The sequence below is a fragment of the Cariama cristata genome, unplaced genomic scaffold (assembly GCF_000690535.1).
Source record: "Cariama cristata isolate BGI_N322 unplaced genomic scaffold, ASM69053v1 scaffold31800, whole genome shotgun sequence".
Lineage (NCBI taxonomy): Eukaryota > Metazoa > Chordata > Aves > Cariamiformes > Cariamidae > Cariama > Cariama cristata.
This window is the reverse complement of record NW_009595838.1, coordinates 60,082-71,313: the sequence shown is the minus strand read 5'-3', so window position 1 is coordinate 71,313 and position 11,232 is coordinate 60,082.

The following is an 11,232-nucleotide window of genomic DNA, read 5'->3' as shown; positions in this document are numbered from 1 at the left end:
AGGTGGTGCCAGGCTGAGTTCCTCACCAGGCTGCGACTGGCCAATTTGGAGGGAAATAAACTCCTTACCAGGAGCTCTCCTCGGGCTGTGTTTGAGGTCTGGCCCGGGGACTGTCAGGCTGGTTGTGCTGACAGAAGCCTGTGATGCCTCCATGTGAGGACACCCCATAGCTTTCCCTCATGAGCTCAACTCCTCATGTGATGCCCACCAGTGCAGTGTGGTTGGGTACGTGTGTTTGTGAAACGCCGTCTGTGTGGGGTTTCTGGGTGTCTGGGAGCTGAACAAACAGCTGCTCTATGTGTGTGCGCGTAGGCTGACCCCCCAACGTGTGGTGAGACCAGGACGTGTTGGAGCTGCTGCACGTGCGGTGTGTGACAGGGCCGTATGTGGTCGGCCGGCTGTGCGTATGCAGTAAATCTGATACAACCTGGGCTTGTTGAGCTGGCTGTGTTTACTTTGCAGGCGTGATGTGTTCCGGGTACATTGGACTCCTTTGTGTTTGCTGCAGAGTGCACTGGTCATGCTTACGCTCAGAAAATCCTGGACAGAGATATGGGAGCCACAACATTTCTGAATATGAAGTGTTGGCAGGGATTTCTGCCTGTGTATTCGTGTGGCTTTCAAACTGCTCCGCCTTATGTCAGCCTACATAGTTATGAGGACAGAACATAGTACCAGAAAGCCTCTTTGAAAGAGCTTATGGTATAACTGGACTGTATGTACAGCACACACATTCACACACAGTAATTCAATTAGATGTTGTATAGATCTGAAGTTTTTTGGTGTTGGGGACCAGGCTCGTTCCTAAAGAGCTAATCAGAATGGAAGAGTACCTGTTACTAAAGACACGTTGACTTTCTTCCAGCCTTTGCTACTGTTGTCTGACTTCCGCAGTGGAAAACCGTAGAAAGCGGTGGTTAAGGGATACACAAAAATCTACAAGCATGGGGAAAATTGAAACATTTCTTAAGTAGTGCTATTTGGCATGTTTTCCTTGGCTGAATCACTTCACCTCTTGGTACAAAATGGGCTGGAGACAAACTTCATTGTTCAGAAAATAGCTTGTCTGCACACTAAGGAAAAATTTGGCAGATGCTTTTGTTGGCATGAATATCTTTGATCATGAATTAGTATAATTTACCCTTCTAGGACTTGTTTTCTGTCTTAATGGAAGCCATGAAGACGTAAGCCTACTTCAGGTCAGTACGGTAAGTGTGAGCATAAGCAAAACAAAGACGAAGTGTAGACGTCTTGAACTAAAATTGAAATAGATTAATCACACTAATATAAACAGTTGACACAATTTTTTTAGGAAAGGGCAGTTGCTCACTTTTTTCTGTTATTCTTGCTTCAATATGTAAATCCTTTTTGTAATTTATTTTATGATTTATAATTCTATAATTTATGCATAGTCTTCTAGCTGAACTTGTTTGAGCAGGGGTAGATAAGCCCAAGCAGATGACTTCAAGAGGTCCCTTCCAACATCAATAGTCCTGTAATGCTATGAATTTGATTTATTAATTTAACCAAGTAGAGATTGCAACAATGTTCTACAATTGAATTCTTAGTCTGTCTAAAAAAGTATTTTGTATCTGCAAAAGCAATATAGAAAATTCTTATTTCAACACAGATGTGGGAGCTCTTCAGATATCTGGGTTTTAAAAGATTACTTCAAATGACTAAAACAGAAATTCCTGTTAGTATTGGTAAAACTCTTCTTATAATTAACTTTGTATGTATATCGATACAAGGTTTAAACACATATATGTGTTTCCGTTAAGTTCCATAAAAACAGGACTGTCGCTTCCATTTCAGATGCAAGCAGCTGAGTTCCTGAATTCAATTACTGCATCACACTGAATGAACAGGATTTTTCCATACATCTTTCCTTAAAAACAGACTTTAGCAAAGGGTAGTATGCAACGAGATACATACTTTTCTTTGTAAAATCAAGAATAAAGGCAGTGCTTTTATTACTGTTTTTTTATTTTCATAAACTTGGACTACACAGAGTAAGTTTATATGCATTGGAAGATTCCCCATGCACTTCTGCCAGTTCTTTAACTTCATAGCTCCTGGTGTTACACTCTGCAGCCTCCTCAGAAAAGGAAGCCAGTTTGTGTGCCAGTTTTGTAGCTGGTACGGGACAATCCTCTGACTCACTATTGGTCACAAATACAGAATGAAGACTAGTCACATAAGCTAATATATTAACCTGTGATACTGCCCAGTGTATATCTAGGATTTACTTCATTCAAATATTTCAGCCAAATCCTGCAGCCCAATCTTAACGGACGATTTAAGCTCAGTGTACTTTATGGCAGTAGCTCCAGGAAACATCCAGTTTTAGTAGATTCTACATAGAAAACAAGATGAGAGGGTTTTTTTGCTGTGCAATGAAGACATTTTCCTTGGATTTTTCTGTGAAATTTGTTTCTTGAGACCCTGAATTAGTTTTTGTTTCCTATATAGTTTTAAAAACCTTTCAAAAGAAACCAAATACAATCAAGATTAGTTATAGTTATTCACAATTGGAATTTAACTTTCTGTGAGATTTTTCTCATAACTAGGTTATGAGACTTGGTTTTGTTTTCCTTTGGGATATTTCCATATTAATCTAAATTTTTCATTAGGCAAGGCAAGCTGTGAATTATAGACGAGGATAGGATACCTTCGAAAGTGTATGTTGCTAAAGCAAGCTAATGTTACAAAATGGGGTTACATGTTAAAAAAAACGGAACCAGTTTAATATAATCTTGGAGAGCCGAGTCACTCTATTAAGTACTTAATCTTCATAAGTAAATTGTTATGTTTACATATTATGAGATACGTAAAGAGAACAAAATATAGGTGGTTGTAAGGTGTAGACAAAGAAGCTAATGATTTCCATTTACAGTAGAAGTCTCTCTCAATCCTCTGACCCTTTTACGATACTATGGTTGTAATATAGTTACTCCTGGGAAACAGGACTGTGAGAGTACATGTTTTCTGATGCAAACTCTGCTATAAATTTTTCCTGCTCTTGTAGATTTTTTTCATTTGCTTGCAGGTTTACTTTTTATTGAGGAAAAAATCTGAACAGATTTACAGAATACATACTAGCCTATCATTTTGTAAAATAAAAAATGAAGTGCTTTTCAGTGAATGGCTATCCTCATTTCAAATGAAGTCTGCAATGATTAAATATTAAAATGATCGATGGTTTAAATTAATATAAAAACTTTTCAGGAGATTATTACAAAGATTAACATTTTTAATGTTTTAATACTTCCATAGTTTATCAATCACAGGCACAGTGAAACTGTTTTTAGTTACCAAGCTGATGATCTCATATATCATTGCAGTATTATGCACAACATAAACATCATGGTGTCGTTGGTAGAGGAGATGAAGAAGCACAATTTATGTTACGGCTCTTTAATAATCAGTTTTAGTCTTGAAGTATTTTTTGACACACAGAATAAGCAGGTAAGATTTTTTTTTTTTTTCTCCATTGGAAAGAAGATAAGAAGTAAAGATAGCTCCAGGAAAGACTGTGGTGGTTGCCATTTAGGAAGGAGCTCTGCTTCATGTAATGACAGACATAGATGGTCACTGGTACTGCTACAGAAGAAGAAAAAGCACTTTGCATGTGTTTTTCCAAGCAGGACTTGCATTAATGCAGCTTTAATGTCCCCAAGTTATCTGCAAGAGCCTATGATTCTTGATATATTTTTATTCATTAGAATTATGTTTGAAGGTCATGGGAAAATGTCAAGGCACCCGAGGTGCTTTTGTATCACTAGCTGCACATAGACACCCCTGTATCGATGGGTTGAGTAAACGCTTACTCCAGGCATTCTTGACATGTACAGTGCTAATCTCTTTGTTTCCCATTTCTTCTGCACTTTTTTAGCAGCAAGGCTAAAAATCAGAGTTAGTGAGTTTTATAAGTTTGATTTTGCCTTTCTAACTACATACTGCAGTGATACAATGGAGCTTCATACCATACAAGTTTGTTGTGTCCTAGGACTTTTTGGAGTACTAAATATGATAATGCATACGTCAACAAAATATTGTTTATTATAGTGGTGTGATTGTTTCGGCATAGTCCTTCATCCAGTATGTTTCATCATCAAAACCAAGACAGAATTGGAATGACGTGGTGTGATAAATTAGCCAATGTAAACCCAATAGGTGTAAAGGATGGGAGATAGTCAGGAGAGGAAGAGTGAAATAGAAATCCAGGAATAGATGTTGTGCTGGTGAAGTGAATAAATGAGGAAAGACTGTTCTGACAGCAGAAGCTTACGGTGGAGAAGTCACTTCTACCAGAAAGGGCAAGTATGAGAGAGGCAAAGAGCAAAGGTTAGCATTAGGTTAATGTTGAGAATGGTATTGTGGAGTTAAAATCCAGAGGGCAAACTGAAGCACACCCTTTTGTGCATAAGTTTGTTGTCAGCTACTAATGCTGTTATTTCTATTCTTGAGTAAGAACAAAATAAAGATGGGGTTACATTGCCTGTAGTTGGTTGCCTATAGCCAGAAAGCCAAATTTATCCTCATGTATTTCCATTGAAATAAAATAAATAATGGAACAAAATAACCTTTTATGTTATGAATTGTTTTTTATGGTGGGGAAACAGATTGGGTTGGAAATGTAGTAGATTTCAAAGTTTCAATTGTTTTCTCTCCGGCTGTGCTGTGTGGTGTAAATGAAGAAAAGGTTAAGTTTACCCATGATAATTCCCTCTCACATTTACATTATCAATCAGCCTTTGTAGATTTTTGTGCTTTTATCTATTGTGTTTTCATTGTAATCTTTACATATGAAGTTCTCAATTCTACAAACTCTTATGCTCAAATTTATTCACGAATGGCTCTGACAGATGTGCTGTGGAAGCCTTTAGATGCCGTGGTTTAAGATGCTGCCAGCTGGTCGTCTTCTCCCCACCCCTTGGATTGCATTCTGTACGGAAGAGCCAGCAATACCTGCACCTCGGTTTGCTTCCCTCATCTTAACTCACATGTCTTTTTGGGTGACTTGTGCTGATGCGTAGGCTGGGAGTGGGATCCTGGGTCCTGGAGACAGAATGTACCCCGTCTTGTTGCCCTTTTTTACAGTCTGCTCACCCCTGGCAGAGAGGTGATTAAGCACCCAGGGTCAGCAACATCTTAAAGCCTCTCAGATACCCAAAGCTTGTTTATGAGACTCCCCTGTAGTTTTCAGTTGAACATGTTTTAAACTTTCTATTTTAAGTTACCTATGTTTTCAGCTCGTTACTGTACCAAGTCAGTGGGGAGGACATTTCAGTACTTGGCTTTACCATATCACCCTCTCTGCTTAAACTCTCACCTCATGGTTTTGTCTGCTCCTAAAAGTGATCATGCCTAAAAGATCTTATTAAAAAACATAGATCTTTCTTTCATACAGTATGTATGCCATAGAAATTGTCCAGTGGGCAGTTTTAGTGTTGCATTCATTGTATGTGGAGCTGATTATGCTGCCTCCAATTAAGATTACATCACTTCACTGCTAGACCAGTTTTGTTTTACTTACATTCTTGCCAAAAGGAAACAGTTAACCTGAAGCAGTGTATTACTTGTTTTGTTTTTGTGTCTTGGCTGTCAAACTGGAAGTACACTGTTTGTATAGCTAACATTTAAATTTGATTAGGTCCTTGATTTACTGTTACCCAACTAAAATTAATTTAAAAATTAGGACTGTACAGTAACAATAAAATGGATAAAGAGCTGGTGAGCTGCCAGCACTCAGAAGTAATGGCTGGAGGCCACTGTCAACAGATGAGAGCTTGTGGGGACTTTCCCCCCGTGTTTATGTTGCGTGTGATGTTTTTCGCTGTTTGAGTCAGTTGTCTGTGTGTAAACATAAAAGCAGTAGTGACAAACGATGGATGGTTCAGTGATTGCTGGATTGATGAAGAAAGGATGAAGTTTAAAGCATGGCTGAGATCATGGTAACATGAGTCTGTTAAAATGCAGTTTGTCTGCATGTTGGAATGCTGGATGTGTGTACAGAATGGAAGATTTTTATCTTATAAAGCTGTGACTGTGGGAGGACTTCGGGTTTGTGAGGAGGCTCCTGTAGCCGAAGGGGATTCAAGTGCAGGGCTGTGTCAAGGAGGGCTGGTGCTGCCTGGTAGAGGTCGGGGGAGAGGCAGGATGTTGGTTTAAATCCCTTTAATAAGACTAGCGCTGGAATGTTGCATCTAGTTCTATTTCAGTGAAAAACATGTCCTGAAAAATTTGAAGGCACAATGAAGGTCGTGGAAGACACAGACTTACTTCTGCTAATGGTACTACCTCTGGTAGGTAGGCTTGAGAGTGGGTTCAAGCTTTCTGTGATGTTTCTGACCACACGTCTACCTTGCCTCACCCATGTTGGACCTCACCAAGCTCTATTAGCTAGCTATCCCACCGGGCTGCCGCAGAGCCCCCCTGCATGCACAGCCTTGAGTGTCCTAGGCAAGGCTATGCTGCGTCTGTGCCAACTTGTCATTTCGTCCTATTACAGAGGGCGTGGAAAACTTTGTTTCTTTTCTGTGGTGTATATGCATCATGGAAAGCTTTCTGTGAAATATTTTTCCAACTTTAGACTTTGGTGTGATTAAACTCAAGTATGGTTTTAATGGAACCACAAAGAATTGCAGCAGTTAATAATTTGGGGTTTTTTTTTTGATTCTGCAATCAGCAAATGGTCAGAGCAAGGATGGATGTTGCTTTCTTTGGAAGTTTTTGACATACCCTGTTTAATTTATGAATGAATCTTTCTGTAATTTGGAGTGAAAAGGTTAACAAAGCATTCTTAGATTGCTGTTTACTTTTTTATTCTGAAATACAGGATAATTTGAAAGCCTGGATTATTTCAGTATCTTTCTGGGTATACAAAGCAGCAGTCCAACAGGCTAAATAGTTTTTTGGAAAAATGATTATTATAGAGACAAAACCTATTTAAAAAAACTTCAAACTATTTTCATTTTAAGTACACCAGTGGGGTTAAATAATATTAGTAACTTCTGTTAGAGTAACAGATCATAATAATTTAAAACAAAAGGTCCCAGCACACTTGCTAATATCCTTTATGGCTTCAGTAAAATACATCTGAAGTGATTTACAAAGCAAAGCTTCTGGATGAATTCTTCCAGTTCTACATGGGAAGAGAGCCTGTTTATTTTCATGCATGTTTATATAGACCCATGGAAATTATGATCTAAATGTGGGTACCATACTAAAACATAGCCTTATATGCAGAGTAAAGAATTCAAAGCACTTGCATTCTGTCTTTTATTGCACACAAGTAATGTATATTGTATAGGCTTGGTTCAATTCTGTATCCTGACCATAGAAGGACTCTATAGAATATGTACTGTACCTTGAGGAGACCTTCAAGGGGAGGGAATGGTGTGTGTAGGAAAAAGCTCAGGGCAATGGCTCTCTGACCAAACTTGTCTCTTGCCTGCTTTTGAGCTTTCAGACTTAAGCAGTATCAGTGCTAGAAATTGTGAAGAACTGGAAAGATGTTTCCCCTGTACTATATTGGTATACATTTTCATTAAAAATAATAATATTATTTAAAAAAAAAACAACAAACACAAAAAATCAGTATGGAAACAACTGGAATGGCTGAAAAGCTGAGTGCATGGGATAGAGTATTTCAAAAGTTAAAAGCAGAAGCAACTTGGCTAAAATCCTTTTCAGACTTGACCCAGCTCTCCTTGAACTTACAAGCTTGGTTACAGGGTTGTACAGCTTTTGGTACAGCAGTGGCCAGACTGAGCAATTGTAGCAGGAAGAGAACAGACCTGCAGTTTCTTGTGATGTTGGTGTTGAATCTGTCTGTTCTTACGAAAAGCAGTCTGAACTCATTTTACTGTATACTGTAGCAGGTTTTTTTATTGTATGCACTCTACAAGGCTAGATTTCAGGCAGTATATCCCCCTCCTCCTAATAAAACTTTTTATGGCAGTGCTGAAGCACACAGTCTCCTTTGGCTCTAGCCAAGGGCACGTGCAAACCCCTGGTGCTTAGAGACACGCTCAGGAAATTAGAGCGAATGGAGTGGATTGTCATCTGCTGTTTTATCTCAGGCTAGAGTTTCTGAAGAAATGCTCACAAGCTGATAGCTACTCATTAAATGATCTCTTTTAGGGGTCTCATAACTATTCCATTCCATTCCTAACTAGCTTGAGGTATAGGAATCTCTCACCAGAGGTATCGTTTAGAGCAGAGGCGGCCAACCTTTCACACATCAGAACCCAGGATCTTAAAAATGTGCCATCTGCAAAAGCAGCAACTCATGAAAAAGTGTTCAATTTTGTATTTCACTAATATTTTTACAGTAAATAGAATTTTACGCGTACTGCTCAGGAGCAGGGGGAATGGATGGGGACACAGTCTTCTCCCATCCTGTGGTCTTACGGGTAAAGCCATGAAAAGACCCCAAGCAGACATTTGCACAAATGATTGCATCCAGGACCTTCAGACATTCACATGACTTTCTGCTGTTTCAACTGATGCTTTTCTGCTGGTTGACGATTTTTCTTTTTGTTGCCTTTTCTTCTCAGCTGCACTCCACATTTGTCTCCTCTGCCTTAAAAGGAGGCAAGTAAACAGCTTACCACATTTTCTGATGGCTGTCAAAGCTTATTTTTTCCTTTGCCGCATATAAAACTTTTAGCCTGATTTCAGTCCATTCCTTTAATTCAATTTTTGTTCAAGATTCAGATTTCTGATAGAGATCAATGATCTTATATTCCCTTTTTGCCCAAATAGAACATAAAGCTCCTCAAGAGATAGTATCATGCACACTATTACTTTTTTCTTTATCTTGAAAATCATTGCCTTTAATGGGATCTCTAGGTAGGTTTCAGGAGAGCCAAGTCTTGAGCAATTTAGATCTAATCTGCAGAGAGTATGCTTGGCCTACTGTTTTTGAACTACTTTGGAAACTACTGAGCCAATGTTATTTAAGACGTATTAAACTCTTCACCCAATTATGGCCTAATCCTTCCAAACCAATAGAGTAGGACTTGGTTTTGAAAATGCTGCTGCTAACATCTATGGGGCTGTTCACTAAGCCTGACTATTAAGCTCATTATTAAGTGCTGTAGGGCTGAACTTTACATTTGATATGTTAACGCTGAGTTAGCTACTGGTTTATCTACTGTTTTTTGCCTCAGACAATTTAAAAAAAAAAAATACAAAAAATTATGTATTGTGTTAAGGCTAAGGAAATGCATGTCAGCTTTATCTTCTGATCTTTGTGGGGAAGATTAACAGGTTATTCTGTCTTTAATCAGTTATTGAAAAATAGAAGAAAATATAATTGCCAAAACCTCCAAATTAAAACTCTTTACACTTAATGTTTCTTTTGCCTGTTGACTAGAATAGGTTTATTTTTCTTTAAGCTGAGTTGCTTTCCTGAATGCGTAATACAGCATGTGAGACAACAAAAGTGGCATAAAACTATTTTTCTTCATTCATAGATCTGTCTATTTAATACTTATCGAGCTGCAGTAGTTTCCGAGAAAGGGAAAAAAAAACACATTCATTTTGAACGCTGGATAGAAAGATTACCTTTTAAGTTCTTTTGAACACCAGGTTTAGTAATGGAACTAATAATTCAGTTTTGCTGAAGTGTTACGATTAGGTCTGTATGTACTGAAGTGTTATTTGCTGCTGTCATTTGTAGCCTGCTTTCAACTTTTGCATGCTTGCCTAAGGTAAGAAGTGAGGCAATCATTAGGCCATAAATGTGGTGCCCAGTTTTAGCAATTACTATGACTTGAAGTTGTGTGATGGGACATGGTATTGTACTATGTTGAAATATATAACAGAAGGGCACATCTGTCTGCCTCCCGGCTTTGTGCCTGTGTGGCTTATTTGTGGCTGTTTTATCTTCTGATTTTCAGTTATTAGGTTGATTTTGGACTACTTGCTGAGAGCGGGTTTTCTTCTCAAATGATAGACAAATTTCAATGAAAATGGAGTCAAAATAGATGAGCTATCAATATTAGAATTAATGAGGAAAAAGCAAAGCTGAAACTTAGACTAACGTACTTTGAAAAGCATTGTTTTAAAAACAGGATGAGAGGAAATGAAAAGTTCCAGCAGTTTCTAATTGTCTTGTTTTGATATATTACTTCAAAGAAACTATTTCAATTTTAAAATAATTCATTCAGAAATTTTGTATTTTTAATGGTCCAAGATAATGCAAGCAAAAAAAAAAAAAGCACAATAGAAACAAAAAACCCCGATCAATATGGAGTTACTTATTATTCCACAATTTTGTGTGTGTGTGTGTGAATAACTTCAAAAGTTACAAGATTTATTCTCGCTGAAGGTCGTTACCCCATTTTGCAATATTGAAAATGCCATGAAACAGACTTTCTGTCCTCTGGATGGTTGTGAACTGTAGTTTAAGATGGATGTGCTAAAGGGAAGTATAATTACTCCCTAAATATTTCTTCTTACTTCAGGAAGAAATAAGAATTTCATTTCTGTCAGAAATGAGCCTCAGCTTAAAATCTACAAATGAGGAATTCACAAGTGTATGTAATTAAAGCACCCAGGCTTATAGCAAGCTATGACTTGTGGCAGCACCAGGAAAGGAGTAACATCTGGAAAAAATGGAATTTTTGTCATTTCCCAAAACTAAAGAGAGGAGAGACGCTATTTTCTGATTTAAGGAAGGGAAATAAGTAGCTCTTCCCCTGCTGTAACATCTAGCAGGGCAAAACAAAGTTTCTAGGGTTTTGGAATAAGCCCTCTGTGAAACCACGTGGCGCTCTATTAGATTCAAGAATTGTAACTTCATAACATATTAGAAGTGAAGTGCTTAGGCAGACTTAGCTGATTTTGAAATTTAAGGTCTATGACCTCTAGCTTTATACCTGTTATTTAAATTATTCCCTACTTCATCAAAGGAAATGAGTGCTGAAGGGGAGTGTGGTGGGGATCAAAGAGGGAATAAAACTGCCTGGATTTAACTGAACTGCAAAACGTTCGCTGCTGACGCTTCAGTTACTGAGACGGAGCAAATCATTGTTTCTCATTGTCGCTCTTGATGAACTTTTAACTTGTGAGGCAGAGACCACGTGCTTCGTTTCTCTCTTGTGCAGGTGTAGTGGTGGTGGGTCCCTCCGAACGTGGCTGTGCAGTGTCTGCGGTCGCTCCCGTGGAGGCTGTATCCGTCCTTGGTGGTGGATGTACCTCTGGGCATCGGAGTGGTCT